This window comes from Salvia miltiorrhiza, chromosome 4, assembly GCF_028751815.1.
Source record: "Salvia miltiorrhiza cultivar Shanhuang (shh) chromosome 4, IMPLAD_Smil_shh, whole genome shotgun sequence".
NCBI classification, from domain to species: Eukaryota; Viridiplantae; Streptophyta; class Magnoliopsida; order Lamiales; family Lamiaceae; genus Salvia; species Salvia miltiorrhiza.
The window spans coordinates 18,904,587-18,928,609 of NC_080390.1; the positions used below are offsets into that span (position 1 = coordinate 18,904,587).

General features: G+C 39.1%; 1 long non-coding RNA gene across 1 annotated transcript; it reads right to left on the reverse strand.

Moving 5' to 3' along the window:
- Positions 1 to 21,130: 21,130 nt before the first annotated feature.
- On the reverse strand, positions 21,131 to 23,777 carry LOC131023675 (uncharacterized). The gene is made up of 3 exons (XR_009101477.1): positions 23,541 to 23,777; positions 21,859 to 21,921; positions 21,131 to 21,341 (listed from the first exon to the last, which is right to left on the reverse strand). It is a non-coding gene; the product is annotated as an uncharacterized LOC131023675 (long non-coding RNA).
- Between the last annotated feature and the right edge of the window lie 246 nt (positions 23,778 to 24,023).

Consider the following 24,023-nt stretch of genomic DNA (forward strand, 5'->3'; position numbering starts at 1 on the left):
CCCATTTCCACTCGGGAATTTCTAATGGGTGTAACTTGTCATAGGGTCGTTGGTATAGTGCTTTCACTTGCTGACATGCCAAACATCTTTCGACGAAAGATGTTATCTCTCGCTTCATCCCTTCCAACCAAAACTTTGTTTTCAGGTCTTGGTACATCTTCGTGCTTCCTGGGTGTGCAGTATAAGGTGTGTCATGAGCTTCACTCATGATTTCATTTTTTAGCTTTTTCTTTATTAGGCACACACAGTCTCCCTTCAAACAAAATGGCATTGTCTGCCGCTTATTGATAGCTCTCCACTTTCTCAGTTCGAATCTTCATTCGCAACCTTTCCATATTTTCATCCTCTATTTGAGCTGTTATTATCCTTGATTGTAAGTCAGGTGTGATGCTCAGTGTAGCAATCACCATTTCTGTCATTTGAGGTGGTATTATTACCTCCAAATTCATTCTCTCGAATTCTCTGATCAGGTTCTCTTCTCGAGTAAGGAGAAATCCCAACTTTCCTTGATTATTTCTACTAAACGCGTTAGCTACAACATTGGCCTTCCTCGGGTGGTAATTTATTCTGCAATCATAATCTTTCACCAATTCTAACCATCTCCTTTGTCGCATGTTCAGATCTTTTTGCTCAAAGAAATATTTAAGACTTTTGTGATCTGTATATATCTCACACCGTGCTCCTTAGAGATGGTGTCCCCAAATCTTCAAAGTGTGTACCACGGCTGCTAATTCCAAATCATGCGTTGGATAATTTATCTCATGTGGTCTGAGTTGTCATGAGGCATATGCGATAACTCTTCCATCTTGCATCAGTACACATCCCAAACCATTCTTCGATGCATTTGCATAAACTGCATACTCTTTGTCCGCCTTCGAAACGGCTAACACTCGGGCAGTGGTGAGTCTCTTTTTCAGCTCTTGAAAACTCTGTTCGCATTTGTACGTCCATTCGAACTTGACTTCCTTCTTTAGCAGGTGCATCAATGGCTTAGCGATTTTCGAAAAGCCCTCAATAAATCTTCGGTAATACCCTCCTAATCCCAGAAAACTGCGGATTTCATGCGGTGTAGTCGGTGATCTCCACTCTTGTACCGCTTGGACTTTTGCTGGGTCCACTTCAATTCCTCTCGCAGAAACGATATGGCCAAGAAAATTGATTTCTTTAAGCCAAAACTCGCATTTGCTGAACTTAGCATATAGCTTTTCAGCTCGCAATCTCTCCAACACGATCTTCAAATGCTCTTCGTGTTCTCGTTTACTCTTCGAGTAAATCAGAATGCCATCTATGAAAACTAACACGAACTTGTCCAGGTATTCGTGAAAGACCCGGTTCATGAGATCCATGAACATGACAAGCGCATTCGTTAATCCAAAAGGCATCACTATAAATTCATAGTGCCCATATCTCGTACGAAATCCTGTCTTCGGAATATCTTCCGATTGTATCTTCAGCTGATGGTATCCCGTTCTCAAGTCAATCTTTGAAAATGTGCTCGCTCCTTGTAGCTGATCAAACAGGTCATCGATTCGAGGTAACAGATACTTATTCTTCAGTGTTACCTTATTCAGCTCTCGATAGTCGATACATAACCTCAAACTGCCATCCTTCTTCTTGACAAAGAGAACTGGTGCTCCCCACGGGGAAACCCTAGGTCGAATAAAGCCCATGTCTAGAAGTTCTTGGAGTTGCAGCTTCAACTCTTGCAACTCTGCTGGGGCCATTTTGTACGATTCTTTTGACGTCGGTGCGGCTCCGGGCTCAAGATCAATCATAAACTCAAGCTGTCGATCTGGTGGTAATCCCGGTAAAGCTTCAGGAAAAACGTCTTTGTACTTTCGCACGACTGGCACGTCATCAATGTTTACCTTGGACTCCTCACTCTGATTCAGATATACAACATACGCGATTGTATCATTTCTTTGCAAAAGCTTTGTGGCTCGTAGCGCTGAGATTAGTGGTGTCTTTCTCCATTTCCTCTCAATGCCAAAGAAGCAAGTAGGCTCTTGGCCGGGTGGCTGAAATGATATCCTTCTCTCTTCACATTGGATTATCGCATGATTCTCGGCTAACCAATCCATTCCCAGTATAATATCCACATCCCACATACGCATAAGTCTCAAAGTCTCAGCCTTAAGCTTAAGCGGTCCTAGTTCAAATTCTAGGTTAGGGCATATGTGCGTAACTGTGGTAATTCTTCCTATGGGAGTGGCTACCCTTATATGTCGTGAAGCAGGTTCTACATCTAGTTCCAACGTATCGATACAACTAAACGAGATAAAGGAATGCGAAACACCCGTATCGAACAAGATTACAATGGGTACGCCCTTCATTCTCTTAAAACTTAGGCAAATATTGTATATCCAAAGCCTAGGTATAACTGATTATAGAGAACTTGTTCTCTGTAATCTAGTTGGCAAGTCTTCGAACCTCTTTTCAACCGACCGAATTGAGAGTTTGAGCCGAGAGGAGTTCAGACCAGTGTTCTGACTCCAAGAGATCTTAGTCTTTGCGGAAAGGCATAGTTTTGTCTCAGTAAAGCTAAGAGTGAGAAATCCAATCCAGTGTGTTGGTACGGAAGATTGGATCTTCGGTTGTTTAGGTTTGCTGTGCACCCGTAAGCACAAGTCCAGTAAAGTTGTTAGTCTGATCAACTGACCGTGGATGTAGGAAGTGTTTTTCGAACCACGTAAAAATCCATTTGTTGTTTATCACTTTCATTATTTACCTTCCTTATCTATGCACAAACGTCTTATCAACTGAAACTGATTAATAGCAAAGTGAAACTCAAATCTTGACAACTTGCTTAATCACAAAGGCTATTTCGGAAGAAAACTTTTTCACTACCAGTCAAATTAATCGAACTGATATATCTCTGGATAGTCAGTAAGATTCATATTACTCATCTGTTTTACAAACTCGGTTGAAGCCTAACATGGATCAGTTAAAGTCTTTGACTTAACTGATATCTCTTTACTGAAGAATGTTCAGTATCAGTCGCCAACCAAAGTTTTACTAATCTCTTTTAACTGAAAAAGGTTGTGCCAGTTTGCTTTCATTTGAAAAATAGTCTATAGGTGTATTTCCCCCCCCCCAATACACCTATTTGAGACCTCAAGGGACCTAACAATTGGTATCAGAGCAGGTTGTTCGCAAGAACAATTTTGCTTTGACCAAGTTCTACTGAATTAGATCATGTTCTTTAAAAGGTCTCAAAACCTCTTTCTTTTTCAAAAGTGCTAACTGCTTTTTCTATCTATATTTTCCTGCTTTCTTGTTCAATAGAAACTAACTACAGCAGAGCCGCTTCACTTTCGATGTTTAATACTGAAAAATACGAAATATAGAAGTTTCGACTTGAGAGCTTTCTTAGTGCTCAACATTGCCGGACGTGGGAAGTCATCACAAAAGGACCTATCATCATTACAAAAGTTATCAAAAGGGTTCCTTTGGACCCAACAAGAGATCCTTTTGATGAAGTCCAGATCAAATCAAAAGCCGACTTCACCACAGAAGAAAGAAAACAAGCTGAGCTCGACAACTTCGCCAAAATCATCATTTTCCGGTGCAGTCCCAGACAAACACGTCACCAAGATCATCAAGTGCAGGACTGCGAAGGAGATGTGAGACATTCTTGAAGGAATGTGCATCGGATTAGAGGAGATAAAGGAGAACAAGCTATCCATAGCTTGTCAAAAGTTCCTCATGCTAAAAAACGAATCAGTCGACGAGATGTAGCTCAAATTTAATCAAATCCTGAATGAAGTTCAATCCATCTCAAAGGACAAATACACTCAACGAGAGATCAACCTGAAGATTCTATGAGCACTCCCGCGAGGGAGATTGGCAGATCTATGCAGTTGCTCATCAGAACAAGCCAAGATTCAACCAGCTCCCTACGAACAAGCTTTTCTTTGATCTCGTGGCAAATGAATTTGATATCCAGAGAAATGTAGAAACGAAGAAAGTTGGAGGATCAGACGAAGATGCACCATCAGCATCAAAATGAACAGCGCTAAAAGTTTTAGCAAAGGAAAGCAAAAAGCAGTCAAAGGAACCGACTGAACTCAAGCCAGAAGATTTCTTCAAGTCAATATGCTTTGTTGACTGAGAGGTTCAACAAGATGGAATCCAAATTCCGCAAGTACAGGAAGTTTCACAAATAGCACTACAATGGAAAAGAGAGAGAGAGAGAGAGCAAGCCCAGATATTCCGCCGACAGAAGCGGAGATAGGAAAGCATCCACAACTGATCTAAAAGATGTGGAATGCTATGGATGCAAGAAGAAAGGGAACTACAAATCAGAATGCCCTGAATTGTCGCAGGCTGAGCGCAAAGAGATGAAAGCTAGGAGGGATCGCAAGTATGCGAAAAGGAAAGCGATGGTTGCTGAAGATGCAAGATCTTCTGAATATGCATCAGAATCATCAGCCTTCAACTCCACCAACTCAGATGGTGAGAGCCAAGCCCTCATGGCCAAAGACACTGAAAGTGTAGCTAACAGCACTGAAGACATCTATGATAATGGAATGAATGGTCCAGAGGTAAACTCTTACTCAAGAACTCTTAATATTAATAACTTCTTGTTGTTTACAGGAGACAATTCAGAATTTGGAGGTAGTTCGATCAACGAAGCCGATGAGTATGATCAGCTCATAACTGATCACTGTTAGCTAAGAAAAATGTTCGAAGATCTCCTGAAGCAGAATCAGAAAATGGAAAAAGGAGATCAGTGAAGAGCGAACCAAGAATTAGACAGTCATTTACTTCCCAGATGAAACCTGTCTTGATGGACTGATCATGGAGAATAGTCGATTGAAAAAAAGCTCAAGATATCTACATCAGAATGTGAGAGAGCTTCTCATGAAATCAAGAGGCTCAACTACAAACTGGAAGAAACAGTCAAGGACTGTATGAAGAAGTCTCCCATGATGACCAACTTTTCATCAAAAGCTCTAGTGGAAAGTATCAGAGGAAAAGTAGATCCTGCCGATAAGGGAAAGAATATCATGATCCAGAAAGTGACTGATACATCTAACGACAACACCTCGGAAGAATCAAGGGATCATGACATGGATGAAATTAAATCCAAAAGAGAAGACTGATGGCAAGAAGAAATGTTCCTCATCCACAACGCTAGAGACGAGCCAAGGAGGCCCCCAACCAATTCATCCTACTGAGAGGACTGAAAAGGAAATTTCAGTTAAAGTATGGGGAAGGAACATCCAAACTGAAACAACAGCATGCCAGCGGAGCAAAGAAACAGAGTCTTCCACACCAGTCCAGGGGGAAGAACAACAGGAACAATAAGAAACTGAAACCAGTTTAGTTTCGAAGAGAGCAACAACCATGGAGACAAAACAATGACAAGTCCTAGACGAGCTCGATTTTATTCACAACAGTATGCAACTGGACATCATCAGTCTCATGCTCCACAGCATCAGCCAAGACCTCATCAGTCAAAGACAATTCATGTATCTCAAGGGAGATACACAAAGAAACAAAGAAGACCTCAACACTACACCGGTCAAGGACTCTACATGAAAGAGGTCACCAAGAAGAAAGCTCAACCGAAGAAAGCTCATGTGCCAACTGAAGCACCAACCACTTCAATCAGACGATCAGTCAACCACAAAGGATCAACGCCAAGACCAGTTCTGAAGCAGATATAGGTTCCAAAAGGAACACGAACTGACATTGAAGGACCCAAACATTAATTGGGTACCTAAATTAACTCTTCCTTGCAGGGCAAAAATAGGAAACACAAAAAGAAGGAAGAAGTTAAAGCTTCAATCGGAACATGGTACCTGGACAGCGGCTGCTCGAAGCACATGACGGGCTACAAAGAATATCCGACTCAATACGTTGAGAAAGCTGGATCAAAAGTTGCATTCGGAGATAACTCAATTGGTGAAACAAAAGGCTATGGTATACTCGACATGGATAACGCCAGTATCAGTAATGTTAGCTATATTTCTGGACTCAAACATAATTTATTGTCTGTGAGTCCATTTTGTGACAGCGGATTCGCAGTGAAGATCAAGAAAGATGAATTCACTATGAGAAACAACCAGAAGAAGGTGGTGCTGAGAGGAATCATGGCAAGGAAGTCTCTACGTCGTATCTTGGGAAGATAGTCCACCTGAAACCTACCTCATCAGCAAAAGCAACTCATAACTCAACTACTTATGGCACAGAAGGCTCAACCACCTCAACTTCAAGACAATCAACAAACTTGATAAGCATCAATTGATAGAAGGTTTACATTCTATTGTGTTCCACAAGAAGCAAGAATGTGAAGCATGTCAAAGAGGAAAGCAAACAAAGACGTCATTCAAGTCAAAAACAGGATACTCCTCTGAAAGGATTTTCCAACTGCTTCACATGGATCCTTTTGGTCCAATATCTCCTAGAAGCTACAACGGTATAAAGTATACCTTAGTTGTCGTAGATGATTATTCTCGATATACTTGGGTTATATTTCTCTACAAGAAAGGAGAAACACTGCTGGAACTACCGAAGCTGTTGAAAAGACTAAGCGTTGAAAAGAAAGTCAACATCATCAGCATCAGATCAGATAGAGGGACTAAATTTCTCAACGCAATCATTTGAAACTACTGCGAAGTGCAAGGAATCAGTCATCAAACCACTACAGCAAGAACTCCACAGCAAAATGGAGTAGCAGAAAGAAGAAACAGATCTTTGAAGGAAGCAACAAGGACGATGCTAGCCGAATCAAAACTCCCACTGAAGTTTTGGGTTGAAGCAGTCAACAACACGTGCTACACTATCATGCCCCAGCTTTTAATTAGTATTAAAGGCTTAATTATGATAATTAGGGTTCTGTATCACCCTGTATTTTTGCATTATTATTATTCTATTACTATTTTGGTAATTACTGTTAAGGAATACATTAAGGTTTTGCAAACCTGAGCATAAAGTCCGGGTGACTCGAGCTTTTTCTAATATTTTAGATGCGAGTATTCTAGAAGTCCAATGATGGACCTATTAAGCGAGTTATATTCATAGGATGAGTTTAGATAGAGATACTGATTGAATCGAGAAGAGATTATATCAAAACTGTTGCCAATAGAGGATGCATAACTATCTTCGTGATTGTTATTTTATTAAGTTTTATGACGATACTTGACTAGAAATAGAGTCGGGGTGAGTGAGTAAAGAATTACTAGAGAGATAAAGTCAGATTCGGGAGGCGAGTGAATTGACGTTAGATTTTGACTGATTGCGATGATATGTTTTGAGTGAAATTATTTGATTGACTATTATGTGACCTACTTAACATGTGTGATTTTGATTGAGCGATTTATGATTTTCCTGAGCATGTTAGCACCTGAGATTAATTTTAAAAATTGTAACGAACGAGAATTTTTTTTTACTCGGAAGTAGTAATGTTATGATTGATATTACTCCCTCCGTCCGTCAAGATTATGTCACAATTACTATATCGGGCGTTCGCCAAGATTATGTCACTTTCCTTTTATGGCAATGGTCCCACCATCCTCTTTAATATTTTATCCTTACTAACACTCTTTATTTACAAAAAAACCTCTCAAAATTCAATCTCAACCACTCATCTCATAAAGTGGTGGGACCCTTTCTCCACTACATCAAAATCATCACCAATTTTATTAAATCCCGTGCCCAAGCAAATTGCCATAATCTTGGCGGACGGAGGGAGTATAATTTTCCTAATGGAATTTCTCGGAGTTTATTTTCTGAGATAGATGTGAAGTGGATTTATGTGTTTACTAATTATTATTATGATTATTCTGATCAATGAGATTGATTAATGAGTTTAGTAAGGAACCATTTTTCCTTAATCTATTTTCACTAACATTTTTACTACTCCCATGAATTTTTTTAACATTTAGGCCTAAGATATTTGGTTAACAAGGGCCAAGTGGCCAAGTGGGCCTTTAATGTGAATTATTATTGGATAAATGATTTAAGATTGTGTTATTATGTGTCTTTGACTTTCTAAATTAAAATTTGGGAATTGTTCCCCAACTAAAAATATTTTCTGATTTTTTTTTTTTTTACAAAAAGTTTTTAAGTATGATTGCAAAGATGTTATTAAACTTGATTAGTTTTTCCAAGGACTAATTTGAGATTTATATTGCTTATGTGTATGCATATCTATGTGTTTGTCTGTTGATGTAGTTTAGTTCTATATGAGCGACAAGTCGAGAATATGATTAATGAGTAGTGCTATACTTACGAGATTGAGATAGTTGGAGTGTAGTAATGAGGAGTGACAGAATAGTACTAAGATAGGAAGAGCATTCTTAGTAAGAAGGTTCCTAGCCGATTTATTTTATCTTAGCCCATGGATTATCTTCGATGTTATGATGTCAAAAGATACGAGCAGATGACGAAACTGAGTTCGCCTCGAGTGCTACGAGAGTAAGCTAAGATCTTCAGATGGACATTACTTTTACTATACGTATATAGAGATCCCCTGCGTGTCGTAGGCCTCTTATACGATTATATGCATGAGATGATTTAACTGTTCATTTCAGTTTTATATTATGCTCAAATGATGAATGACTCTTATGAAATGAAAATGAAATGTTTATGAAATGATTGTCTGCCAAAAATGTTTATGTTTTACATATGTATCCTATCTGTGTTGGTTCGCCAACTTTAAAGGAAATTCAATTGGGACCCTATGCTAGACGAAGGTATGCTAGTACGGGTTAATATGTACAGTCATGGAGACCGCGAGTCGCTTGTGACCGGTCTTGACCTCCGTGGAATGAGGCCTTCTTCCCGGCGCGTGACAGAAAGGACAAATATGGATCATATGAAGGAAAACGATCAGCCGATCGCCTTTACGAAAATGAAAGAAATGTTTTAATAAGCACATGTCTTTCAAGAAAACCTCTGTGTGTTACTGTTTGGCAGTACAATTTATATATGTTTATGCATGTTTGTATTTTCGGCATGTGCCCACTGAGTATTTTTATACTCAGCCCTGCATGTATTTCTAAATGTGCAGGTTGAGCAGCTGATGGAATGGAATAGTGTTGAGCGGATATTCCTTTGTCATTTCAAGAAATGTAACCTTGAGTATACATCTTCATATGTATATCTCACACGTTTTCCGCTGCGAAACACTTTGATTATGGTAACTCTATGTTATGAAATCAATGTATTTGTTTTTTTTAGATAATCCCCCTCGATTAGGTCACCCTTATGTGAATTTTTTGTAAGTATTTGAATGATCAAATATGATCCTAGTACTTTCTTTTAATGTCATGTTTTCTCAAAATAATTTTATGTTAAGTAAATGTGTTTTCTTTTCCCGTTTCTTAACTCCCATCCCAAGTCATAACTGTGGCTAAACCACGATTAGAAATAGCGGGCTGTGACAGAGTGGTATCAGAGCAGTTCGTTTGCTCTAGCCCTAGAAACTTTATTCCAAAAGCCGAAGTCTAACTTGAGTCATTAGACTTATATGAGTTCGTACGACACCGCTCAACACTCCATTGCATCGTGCTCAATCAAGGAAAAAGGTAACTATTGTTACAATATTTTAAAGATGTTATGATTCGAAACTGTTTCATGATTATGATTATGTGATAAGCATGCTATGAATGAAATATTAAATGTTTACCTCTTTATGGCACTTTTTCGTGCAGATTATGATGATATGATCGAAGGAATGATAGAATATGGACATGTTTCCCCAAAGAACATAGATTACTATCAGTTGCATGATCCCAATTTCAAAAGAACGTAGACTGCTAGATTAGTAGGATATGTCTACAATCTACATCCTTAAAGTGATGATTTAGAAGAATGACAAAGAACTTAGAGCATTTTAGCTCCCTCAAGAAATAATGGTTCCTTGGAACTATAAGGAAGAATGGAAAGATATGTACAAGTTACAAGAAAAGCACGAAATGGCGATACAAAACGATCTCAAGACAAACGTTGCATCAAGGATATTAAGCATAGTCTCTACGTTCGAATGTTCATATGCGACGGAACATCGAATCGACTTTTGCTACATGATAGATTATAAGAAAAGCGTGATTTGTTTGTGTGTTATATATATTGTGTCTTACGTGGGGTATGAGAGTCTAGTTTAATAAAACATAGAACCTTAAGTTTGAGCTTTAAGTTTGTTATTACGAACTTAAGTTTCGTTATGTATAGTATGTCCACGTCTTTTCAAGTTCGGGACGATGTTTCCCGCTGTAACTGGGAAGTGATGATGTTGGACCTAACTAGTCCACATGATCCAAATCTCAGTAGACGTCTTTTGGGTTAAAAACCCATGTGTTTCAACATTCGGTTGAAAAACCAGATGGGTTCTTACTCTAGGTCATTTTGTTCGACCTTGTAGTTAATCATTTCCTACCCTCTGGTCTTTCCTTTGAATCTCTTAAACAGTTTCTACAACACCTTGCTTTGATGTTGTGTTGATTTTGAGCCTTGCAACCCTTGAGTTGTCATAGTAGATTCTCTTGATCGATAAGACTAAGAAGTGTTAGTCTACAGACCTGGTATACCCAAACTATAGCTTCGTATAGTTATTTTTCATTGTGTTTAAATTAGTTGAGATTAGTCTTTGTCCTATGAGTATTAACGACCACTCATTATGATAGAAATTCAGAATCCAAACTGAGACCGTAATATAGTGTTTGAGTACAGGGACTTAAGTTATTTGGTCTATGATAGTTTTAAGATAGATTAATAGGAAAGTGTTATGCATGTGATAGGTAGCAAGGAATGGGTTGATGACCATTTTGGTCTTTGGAAAATAGAATGCCTCGTAGAGGAGCCTCTAAGAACGAGGTACGAGCAAGGAATAAACCACCACGAAAGGACAATGGCACCTTTTCTTAGGTAAATCTTGTTTCTCTAGATTGGAATTGGGAATTCAATTGATGGAAAACGTTGGATTAAGGTGATAGAGAAGATCTTCAATTTCTTTCAACATCCCGCATAAGAACAACTTCTTGTGTTGCTTTCCAAGTTGACTGAATCTGCAGATTTTGGTAGAAGTGGTAGAAGGCCAAAAGAAAAGTGATGACTCAAGAAGGGTTGACAAACTTGTCTTAGAAGACTTTCAGACGGATATATGTGACAATTATATTTCCAATAGCTGTTATAAGATGAAGGAAAAGAAAGTGTACAATCTGAAGCAAAACAAGATGGATTATGACCAAGTACGACCATTTTTTCTGCGGCATGTTCGTTATGCCCCACAGTAGGTGGCCACAGAGGAAAAGATGACAAAGAAGTTTCGCTCTGGCCTAAAGTATGAGATCAGAATGACACTCACCCACTATACTGAGTTTACGTACTCTGAATTGCTCAGCAAAGCTTTGGATACCGGGATAGTTATGCCCGAGAATCGTCCGACACAAACTCAACTCAGGAAGCAAATGATCGGGGAAGAATGTAACGGAAAGGTAAGAACAACAACAATAACAAAAACAGAGACTTCTATGATAGTCGAAATGGAAAGAGGCCTTGGTAGGAAACATAGTGCCCAAGGGCAAGGACGTTAAACAAATGTAGGACATGCTTAGGATAATCATGGCCAACTTGGGGCATCTCCATGGCCGAAGTACTCCAAGTCATAATATGGTGTATGTTTGGATGGTAGTAATACCTGCTTGAAATATGGTCAGAAGGGTCATTTTGCTAAAGATTGGCAAGTGAGGGCCACAAGGAGGAATGTTAAGGTCGAATCAACCGGGTCAAGCATATCCATTCTGGGTCATTTAAGACCAACAACTACTATATCCACCGCAACCCCCTTAAGTTAGAACCTATGCCCCGCACATGAATAAACACAGAAGCAACCAAGGAAACCCGATAAATATGGGTACGCTACTCAAGACGCCTGTAATACTTTGATTCGACACAGGTAACTTTATAATCGGGTTGCGATTTTTCAACCCTAACCCTCTAATTTTATCGGGTTATTCGGGTCGGGCCACAGGTTTTGGGCTGGATTGACATCCCTACCTAAAACTCAGACTCAGAAAGGGTAATCATGACATGAGAATTTCTTCACCCATATTAGGGACGACGATAGAGACACATGCTTGCTCAAAGCTAAAGTTAAGCATACGAGCAAATAAGGTTGTAGCAAACAACTTCCATATTATACCAATATAGGACGTTGATGTAATCCTTGGGATGGATTGGTTAGCTAAGAACTATACCACAATTTTATACGAGGAGCAGAAAATTGCTTTTAACTTTTCGAAAAGGGACACTTTGAGTTTTCACGTGTGATGCCCCACTCTTTTAAATACATATTAGATTAAATAGTTGCATTAGTTACAATAATTCTTTTGCATATTTAATTATTAATGGAGATGATTATATCTAGATAATATTATTTTAGCAAAAGCCTGTATAAGAGATACAGAGTTGCGATTTAATATTTAGTCACGAATCAAACCAATAATTTATTGGTTTAGCTACACGTTCGAGACTTTGTTTTATCAGTTGATTGATTCAATCAATAGTATTATAAATGTTAGATTTATAACCGATTTCATAAATCGTGTTATTTAAATCGAATTGCTAGAATTATGACTTGAACTTAAGTGAATAAATTTTATTATTTCGCGCTATGTGTTTTAAGTCGCGAATTAATTCCGACTTTCACGTGTTAAATCCCAAGTTTGAGGATTAATTTTTAGAAATACGACGAGTATTTAATTAGCGAGAATTGAGAATTTTTACAGAAAATGAGTACGAACTATGAGAAATTGAATCATGATAAATAGTCACATAAAAAATCTACACTATTCCATCTTTCCCTCTAACACATCATTACTACAGAAATCTTCTTTTTCTAAAAGTTGCAGACGTGTAGCTTTACCTCAATCACTCCAACTTATCATTAATGCAGCACTTGTTCTTCGAAGCTGCACATTTCTTCCCTGCAATTAATCACTCCCCAAAAGCCACGATCTTAGCAAAAGAAAATCAAGCCAAAATTTCAATTGTCAAAGGCGGAAGACAGCAACATATCTACAACATATCCCACTCAACACGGAAGAAATCTACAATTTTCAAAGGCGGCAGATTTCCACCATGTGCAGCACTCCAAATTTTTCAAAAGCTGCATTAAAACTCTCCTACTTCTACAAAATTTCTCATGTTCATAATTTCCGTTGTCTACGGAATTCATCTATATATTCGTGCAAATGATTCAACTCAAATCAACAATTTCCTAAGGCGCAGAGTTATTTTATTCCAAACTTCAAGAGAACGAATTACATTTCAAGAACAAGGTATATATTAATCTCAAAGTTCTTCAACTTCATTCCTCACTCAAGTGTTTATGTTCAATAAAATTCATAAGCAAGCAATATATCAATTTTAAGGTTGACATAATTTTCATACGCATCAAACTTTTGCAAGAAATCAGAAATAGAACCTCTATATCACTAAATTAGAGTACAGAAAATGAAGTTTTGACTCCAAAATCAAGTCTTTACACAAAATTGAGTTTTATGTAAAACTATTTCAAATTCACAAACCTATCGAGAGATAAAACGAGAGAGAGGAGAACGAGGCGGCGCCAACTTCGGAGGAAGGCAGCCCCGGCGAGCTGGCCGCTGTCGGCAGCAGCTGTTCTGCCGTCTCTCGCCAACTCCTGAGCAGCAGCAACGACAGCAATTCCAAGAGAGGCAGCGGCTGCCGAGGCTCCAGCTGGCGACGGTGGCGGCAACTCCAGACGGCGGTGACTTCAGTAGGCAATTGCAGGCGGAGCGGCGCGGCGGCGCGACGCCGGAATCGAGAGCGACAGCGAAAGAGAGGTGAGATGGGTGTGTGCGTTTCAGTGAGGAAGAAGAAGAGAGAGTTGGATTGAAGGGAGGAGGAGACGTGTGGGGGCTCCAGCGGCTCCCGTCGACCCAAGCGGCGGCGGCGATGTTGGACTTCGCCGGAGTCAGAGATAGGGGGGGAGAAAACCGAGCCGTGTGAGAGAGAGATGTGAATGTCGGTAGAGAGAGAGAGAGAGAAAGAGAGGCGTGAGAGATAAGGGTGGAAGAGAGGAGTGGGCCTTCCTCAATTTCTTGGACTTCAATTTCTTGGGCAAATTTTTTTTAAAAAAAATCTGATTTGGGCTCCTTGGGCCGAAAATTTTTATAAAAAAAAAAAGAAGAATATGGGCTAACAGTTTTTAGTTTATTTAAATTATTATGGGCTTTAAATTCTTTTAAATTAAACCTTGATTAATTATTAATTTGGCTAAATTTTATTATTACTTAGTTCCTTTAATTAGTTAATTATTGGAACCCTATTTTGGTTAATTAATTTTTCTAATTAGAATAGATTAATTCACTAATTAGACTTATTGTCTTTACTATGGATTAATCTAGATGAGAATTATTTATTTATAAATGAAATCATTTTCTTAAACCGAATTTCTTTGCCCATTAATTATTTTCTTAAATGGATTTTATAAATGAGGTTAATCCTTATCCGAATTAAATATTAATTTGGATTGGATTAATTAAGTTATTAATTTGATTTCTTAATTTAGACTTTGAGGATAACTAGATTAATTCTTATTTATTAAAGAAGGGTATTGCATACCCTAAGTCGAGATTATTATTGATACGTGTTATTAATCCAACTCACTAGTCAAAGTCCTGAATATATTTAGAATAATAATTTCTCGATTTAATAAGGACTTCATAGTAAACATATATTCTTGTTAACTGAGGATTCCTAAATGTCTTATCTTGTATTCTCATAATAAAAGGTCAAGCGTGGGAGTCAGTGCTATCGGGAGAATCATTGTCTTAAGTAGCAAAACACTGCAACCAGGTAGGCATTACTTTCATATATATATATCAAGCAAAATAAATGTTTACATTTGAGCAAGTTATTATTTTCAGAAGCAATTGAATTGAAAATATTTCAACTATTGTCTTGCCATAAATGTTTTAAATTTTCGTATGATATCTATCTGTCAGTTTATAATCGATTCGAATCCTGAGCGGATAGCTATCCTGCCGGGATTAGTGTACACAGTGACCGTGAGTCATCGAGCGGGTTGGCCGGTCAAGTGACCGTGAGAGGTGGCCACCTCTCCGGCGCACGGCTTCAGATATGATAGATTATAAAAGAACTTAGTCTGATCAGACGAACTTTAGAATCACTAATGAATTTAGTATGCTTGGGGCCTTTATAAGTAAAAACCCCTGACTATACTGTTCAAATGGCATGACAATTTATAGTTTATTAAATATGTATATGATTTTCGGCATATGTCTACTGAGTACTTTGTACTCAGCCCTGCATATATTTCTAAATGTGCAGGTTGAGCAGAGATTGGTGATGATGGGGTGTCGTGCGGAGCTTTGTCATATTTACTAAATAAACTCTTGGTGATACATGTCTTCATACATGTATCATGTTCTCATTTTCATTGCGAACACTCAATTATGATGCAATTTATTCTATTATGTCAGATTATGAACTCAAGTGATTGTATAAACAGTTTAATCGGATGCTCATGACCGATTACTAGCTACTATCTATATATGTGTGACTTGTTCTCGTATTATATCTCAATCTTAGCTCAAATCCTTTATAATTATTTATGACCCCTTTCTGTCCCCTCTCCTAATTTCCTTCCCTAGTCACGGTTTCCCGGCTTACCTATCCTTAGTTAAGTCCAGTCGTGACAGAATGGTATCAGAGCAGTTCGTTTGCTCTGAACCCAAGAGTTACCCTAAAATTGTTTTTATTCTATACTGGAATAAGAAAAGCCAGTTGACAAAAGCTCTACACCTCATCACAACATCCTGCCCAACAAGGAAAAAGAGGTACATGTTTTAAAATACTTGAAAAGTGCTTCAATTTCAAGCTATTTGATTGAGTAGATCCCTTGAGGAACTTAGATGCGTTAGAAATGTTTGATCACTTCTACAAAGAACATAGAAGCGAAACATAGATAGGAGATTAGTTATCATTCACTATAGTTGAAGTGAAGAACACAATAGAAGAAAGAAAATCAGGCGTCACTCGAGGATGTATAAAGATAGAGACATGAAGAAGCGTGTCACTCCTGATGATACGGGCGTAGTTCGAATTGTTCAAGCGCGACGAAACATCGATCAACTATTGCCTTACCCGATAAATTTAATTATTATATAGCTCATAGTGACAAGTGTGAATTGAATATTTGCACAATGAGTTGAATCTCTTTCAACCCTTAAATTTCCAATATATAGGTGAGTATTGGGATTATGACTGCAGGATCTATGACTTGTGAGCTGTTAATTATGCATAAGTCATAGATTAAGACCACTATTACTTATGATACAATCACGATTTGTGTTGTTGATCCATGAGTTTAATTAGAAACCTACTGCTATAATCACTTGTTATATTATAAGTTTGATTATAGAACACCATTCTCTTAAAGATGGGAAGGACAAGACGCACCGCTAGAAAACAACTGACAAGGCGAGCAAGTCCAGAGAGTATCGTTAGGGAATACTGGACCTATACGCGTTGTTGGGGAGATGACCTAGGAGAGTTCCTTGCCCATTTTTACCGACTATGGACAGCTGCACATGCCCATGGAACTACGGGTTAATTATGACGGGATCATTCGCTTGATCCGATTACTTCCGTCGGACTGGGAAGGATGGCCTACAGAGCTCGCTGGTGACTACATTCACACCGCAGAAGAGTCGTTTGATCCAGAAGGCGATTTTCCAAGGTTCATCGCAGCAATTCACTACACCTACGCTGCATTTGGCAATGCATTCAGGGGACCATATATGAGGCCAGGGGACCTTCCTCCTATCGGAGTTCATCCGGAAGAAGGGACCCCACTTATTCATACTCAGGCCCATATAACAATGGATCCACCCATCCTAGTTCAGAGTGTCCCTTTACAGTTGCCTGTTCTCGGTCGTCGGGGCCGAAACGACTTCGAGGCTGGGACATCACGTCCAAAAGCCCAAAAGAAGAAGACACTACCTCAGCTACCACAAGAAGCACCCCCGGTACAACCACCTCCACCAAGAGAAGAGAACCCCATTTACAGCGCGGCCATGGAAAAAGGGAAAATCCCCAGCACACGATGACACTGAGGAAAGTAGGAAGAAAACTCCAGGCACGACGAGTAGGAAGCCACTACCTGCTCAGTCTCTTTCCCTCAAGAAGGGTGCTACAACCTCAGATGCAGGGACGCCCTGCAAGGACGTAGTGAAACTCTGACTTTTTGGTGGTCGTGTTCAGTTAGGGGTAGATGGTGACGGAACAGAGGACTACTACATAGATATTGATTCCGAAGAGGATCCAGAGGAAGACCCGAAGGAGGATCCGAAAGAGGGCAACTCCACTAGTTCTCATGGATCCAGAGTCTAGCGTAGTCATGTGTAGTATTCCAACCTAGATGGTCGAACTTTTATCTGTCCAATTGGTATGTACAACGGAAACGGTAACTTGTTATAGACCGTTCCGTATTCCCCATGATTGTAATTCAAGGAGGCAGAACTTTTAAGTACTTATATATATATTCACGCCTTCAGTAAATTCGTGTGTTAAGTACTTATTATATTTTGTTGATTTAAAGGTTTTGCATACGATATAGCTAGTGCAAGGATTTGAGGAAACAATGAGCGAGTATTAGAATACATCTACTATGTACTAATAAACGCATTATATTGACTTATCAGAATGCCACCAAAGAGAGGACATCCAAGAGGTGGGAGAAGAATCCCACAAAATGATGAAAGAGGTCCAGAATCAGACATAGCCCCACAACCAATACGACCAGAACGTAGAATAGAGGAATTTTTTTTACGTCAGAACCCACCTGTCTTCAGTGGTACAGGAGATCCAGTTGAGGCTGAAACTTGGCTGCGTGCAATCGAACGCATCTTCAACTTTCTACGTTGCACCGACCAGAAACGTTTAACCTGTGTGTCTTTCCAACTGACGGGATCGGCTGACTTCTGGTAGGAAGCCAGAATGAAGACAATGACAGCTGATCAACTAGAAAACCTCACGTGGGCGCAGTTCAAGATAGGGATATATGATAAATATATACCCAAAAGTTATCGAAAGAAGAAAGAGATGGAATTCTATAACCTGAAGCAGGGGAGGATGACGGTATCACAGTATGATAGGATGTTTTGCGACATGTCTAGGTATGCCCCAAAACTAGTTGATACAGACGAGAAAATGGCTAAAAAAGTTTGTGTTGGTCTGATGCATGAAATCAGGATGGCTTTGGCTAGTCATGAAGGGTTGTCGTATACTGAATCACTCAGTAGAGCTCTAGACATTGAGGCAGCAATGCCATGGGAAATAACAGTGGCAACACCTATGCCACCACCCCCCTCTGCTGGATCTCCTGTACCGCTGAAGACAGGTGGGTTCTGACGTAAAAACAATTCCTCTATTCTACGTTCTGGCAGTATTGGTTGTGGGGCTATGTCAGATTCTGGTTCTGGACCTCTTTCATCATTTTGTGGGATTCTTCTCCCACCTCTTGGATGTCCTCTCTTTGGTGGCATTCTGATAAGTCAATATAATGCGTTTATTAGTACATAGTAGATGTATTCTAATACTCGCTCATTGTTTCCTCAAATCCTTGCACTAGCTATATCGTATGCAAAACCTTTAAATCAACAAAATATAATAAGTACTTAACACACGAATTTATTGAAGGCGTGAATATATATATAAGTACTTAAAAGTTCTGCCTCCTAGAGGCCTCCTTGAATTACAATCATGGGGAATACGGAACGGTCTATATAAAGTTACCGTTTCCGTTGAACATACCACTTGGACAGATAAAAGTTCGACCATCTAGGTTGGAATACTACACATGACTACCCTAGACTCTGGATCCTTGAGAACTAGCGGACTTGCCCTCTTTCGGATCTTCCTTCGGGTCTTCCTCTGGATCCTCTTCGGAATCAATATCTATGTAGTAGTCCTCTGTTCCGTCACCATGCACCCCTAGCTGAACACGACCACCAAAAAGTCGGAGTTTCACTACGTCCTTGCAGGGCGTCCCTGCATCTGAGGTTGTAGCACCCTTCTTGAGGGAAAGAGACTGAGCAAGTAGTGGCTTCCTACTTACCGTGCCTGGAGTCTTCTTCCTACTTTCCTCAGTGTCATCGTGTGCTGGGGATTTTCCCTTTTCAGTAATCTTGATTGCCCGGTGCAAGATCTCACCATCATCGTTGTTAGTGCGTGCTAGGGCTTTGCCCCTATCAATAAGCTCGCTTGCCTGACGCAAGACTTTTTCCAATTTTTCCATGGCCACGCTGTAAATGGGGTTCTCTTCTCTTGGTGGAGGTGGTTGTACCGGGGGTGCTTCTTGTGGTAGCTGAGGTAGTGTCTTCTTCTTTTGGGCTTTTGGACGTGATGTCCCAGCCTCGAAGTCGTTTCGGCCCCGACGACCGAGAACAGGCAACTGTAAAGGGACACTCTGAACTAGGATGGGTGGATCCATTGTTATATGGGCCTGAGTATGAATAAGTGGGGTCCCTTCTTCCGGATGAACTCCGATAGGAGGAAGGTCCCCTGGCCTCATATATGGTCCCCTGAATGCATTGCCAAATGCAGCGTAGGTGTAGTGAATTGCTGCGATGAACCTTGGAAAATCGCCTTCTGGATCAAACGACTCTTCTGCGGTGTGAATGTAGTCACCAGCGAGCTCTGTAGGCCATCCTTCCCAGTCCGACGGAAGTAATCGGATCAAGCGAATGATCCCGTCATAATTAACCCGTAGTTCCATGGGCATGTGCAGCTGTCCATAGTCGGTAAAAATGGGCAAGGAACTCTCCTAGGTCATCTCCCCAACAACGCGTATAGGTCCGGTATTCCCTAACGATACTCTCTGGACTTGCTCGCCTTGTCAGTTGTTTTCTAGCAGTGCGTCTTGTCCTTCCCATCTTTAAGAGAATGGTGTTCTATAATCAAACTTATAATATAACAAGTGATTATAGCAGTAGGTTTCTAATTAAACTCATGGATCAACAACACAAATCGTGATTGTATCATAAGTAATAGTGGTCTTAATCTATGACTTATGCATAATTAACAGCTCACAAGTCATAGATCCTGCAGTCATAATCCCAATACTCACCTATATATTGAAAATTTAAGGGTTGAAAGAGATTCAACTCATTGTGCAAATATTCAATTCACACTTGTCACTACGAGCTATATAATAAATAAATTTATCGGGTAAGGCAATAGTTGATCGATGTTTCGTCGCGCTTGAACTATTCGAACTACGCTCGTATCATCATGAGTGACACACTTCTTCATGTCTCTATCTTTATACATCCTCGAGTGACGCCTGATTTTCTTTCTTCTATTATGTTATTCACTTCATGTCGCAGCCCGATCTCAACGCTAGTAATAGCGGAGTTCGAGTATCGATATGACTATAATAAAAGAATAAAAAGACAAGAAGAATTAGATTGAACATCATACGGAAGCTCACATCAAAGCATGCTAAGTCAAGGCATCATAGATTAACTCAAGGGTATAAACGTCAACATCGTCATATCTCCATAAATATCATGAATTTCGAAGACAAATACAAACGAGGTATAGCTCAATATTCATAAGTTATCATAAAATTCAGAGTCTCGCAGCAAAAGGTGAATCGATCATATGTATGAAGATATATTATTAAAATGCAATTTTATAAAGGAACTAAAAAAAAGGAAAAAACGAGAATGAGAAAGCTAAACCCTTGAGAGCACAGAGACGCAAACTAAGGGCCGGGCCTCATTAAAACCCTCCTACAGAAAACCCTATGGGAAAAACCGTAAGAGGGAAAAAGAGTAAGAAAAAAAAGAAGAGCGAAAGAGAAAGTTTCAGGAACTCCGGCCTTACCATCGTCCCTAAACCATCCCGGCTCAGGAAAAAGAAACAAAAGCAAAACACAAGACGTAGCCAGAAGGCCGGTGAGACGCCGTCGCCAACTGACCACCGAAAGAAACACACAGAAAGAGCAAAAGGCCGGTGATACGCCGTCGCCCAATGCTCTACCATCGAACCGTGAGGAGTATGGCCGGCTAAACTCCGTCGCCATAAACAATCCCACGACCCTAAGTCCAAAAAAAGAAGGAACCGAGGAGAATATGTATGAAGACATATAATCGCGAGTAAATTGCTTGATTAAAAAGAAAACAATGTATCTCATCATTAAGGTTTTATCAACATTCAAAAGGAAAGCAAAGTGTATCATCGTTAGGACTCTATCAAGAAAAGGAAAGCAACAAAGAAAATTCATCAACAAAATAATCCCCCGCCAGCACCAGTCCAATCTCGCTCCATCGCTTAGCCTGCACATTTAGAAATACATGCAGGGCGTGAGTATATAATACTCAGTGGGCAAACGCCGAAAAACAAGAAAAGCTGCTCTTAGAGCTATAAATTTGAAACTTGCCACATCTCAGCAATACACAGGAATACATTTAGCGTAAATGAACCTGTGTAAGCAGTTTTAATAATCATGACATCATAAAAAAACGACTGCAGTCAAAGATCTCAAGATGTATGCACCACATCTACAACTCATCATCATCAAAGGTACTGAGAAGTAGGCCTCTCTCTCAAGTACCGTGACCGGCCGACCCGAAGACGGCTCGCAGTCACCTCTGTGCACAAAATCCCGCTTGTGGCAGGACCGAATTCGTCTCATCTCATCAGTAGAGGGTAACATACAGGCTCAACATCAAAAATTGGCAAGTCAAACAGTTCTCAAACATCATTTATCTCAAAACATTTGATAAACTCATAACATCATCAAATCATATTAGAAAGCTTATATGATATAAGAATACTCAAAATATTGCCCACCTGAAGTCCTTCGCTCAAGCTTGAAAAGAAAACAGGCGACTCACTTCTTCGTCTCGCTCGGGCCTTCATATATCATCATCATCGTCATCGAAGGTTCATGTGATAAAATAAACCTCAGTTAGAAACTCATTTACTAACATCCAATCTCGTCTCAAACTATAACTTATCACTCATCTTCTATTTACCCAAATAAATCTCAATCCCTAGGTATACTTAACTCCTAAGGATTCACAAGTCCTACTCTTGACTTAACACTCAACTCGGATTAAACTCATAGCAATCAAGCACATAAACAAGCATAATCACATAAGCATATAAATTCCCACATAGACATGTCACAAACAAACATCATTCTGCACTGACTCGATTTAAAGACTTCACCAAACTCGGTACAGAACTCCACTGGAGTAGTGAACTATACCATTTGAAACCTCTTTGAGTCTAGTTTCATTCAAAAAAAAGTAGGATGAAAAACTCTAAGTAGTTTAGGAGATATGACTGTTTTCCTACAGTCTACCATATTCGGCAGTTTTGAGCAACTGAAACCTTTGATTTTTGAAAAATAGTAAACGTTGCCGAAAAGGCTTGAAATTTGTTAAGTACTTAGAAAAAACACTCATGTATTAATGATAAAAAGTTGGGCTCCAAAAAGTTAGGGAAAGATACTGGAAAAGGTGACTCTATTGGCTACTCACCGAACATTTCGGCAGAAAGTAGCAGTTTTAGTTTTCCATTTTATAAAAATAGTAAACGAAGTCCAATTGACTTGAAATGTTACCAGTATACGCAAGAATCTCATATAATCTTACTATAAAATGTTCAAGGTCTTTGGGTATCCACAACCTTTCGAACTCAGTAGGTCAGCGACATTAGACGGTTCCTCAAAAACGACTTCGACCTCAACACACAAGCAAACATGCCTAAAGATACTCAATTACTTACAAATGGCCTCATGCATCACATAACTCAATACATTTGCATAGACTCTCCCTTATTATGCAAACTAAATTCAATCAAAATTTTATATAGTCAATGCTTGACCAAACCAAACATCATTAAACTATAATATCATGCTCAATTCCATCTATCCTTAGTCAATTCACATAGTTAACACATATACATCAAGATCCTAATTTTTCATTAGACTAAACTCTTTGACTTTTTACACATGCGTGTCAATCATCAATCCATCCATAGATTGATCAAATTAGGTCACTTAATTACTTATGTGAACCGTCAATTTACAAATTTGGGCATAGAAATACATAACCCTAATTTTCATCACACTAACTCACATCAACATCCTCAAATTACATCATATCCTCAATATAGACCATCAATCATCATCAAATACACATCATAACCTCATGCTCATCATCAATTTATCATTTAAGACCTCAACTCAAAAATTTCCAAATTTTTAGGCTACTAACCTAAGTCAAACTTTGCATCACAAGACATAGCCTCACAATACACATATCAATCATCACCAAACATCACATAAAACACATTTCTCACCCCAATTAAAGGAAAGAAAAAGAATTTTTTTTTGAAGGGTTTAACCCTAAATTTTCGAAAATTTATAAAAGGGGTGAGGGGGTGTTTTTTTTGCTTCAATCATCCAAATAAACTCATATACAACATCATAGACCACTAATTTCAAGAATATCAAAGCCACTTACCCAAGATCAAACAAAGAACTAAGCTTTCTCTCTCTAACTCAAGACTAATACTCAAGGGTTTCTTGAATTCATGAAGCTAGAAGGTGTTTAGCTTAAGGATAGAGAAGGATTTCTCTCTTGAAATGATTTTGTGGAGCTTGAAGCTCACTTTAATGGTGGTAATGGAGGAATAAATTGAGAGAGAGAGGGAGAGTGATGGGGGGACGAAAATGATGGTGTGAGGGAGAGTGAGATAAGTTTTTGTTTTATCTTGTTAATTAAGAATAATTAGGGACAAAACACTATTCACTCATTAATGCATTGTCTCCCCAAAATCTCTACTAAATCTCTACACTTGTCCAAATGAATTTAAGCACATGACTTAGGAATTAATAATCTCATTGGGAATTATATGGTGTAGGAACTTAAGTCATGGAAAATTAGTCACTAATTAATGACATGCTATAGCACAAAACTCTTGCGACCAAAATTAAAATAAATATA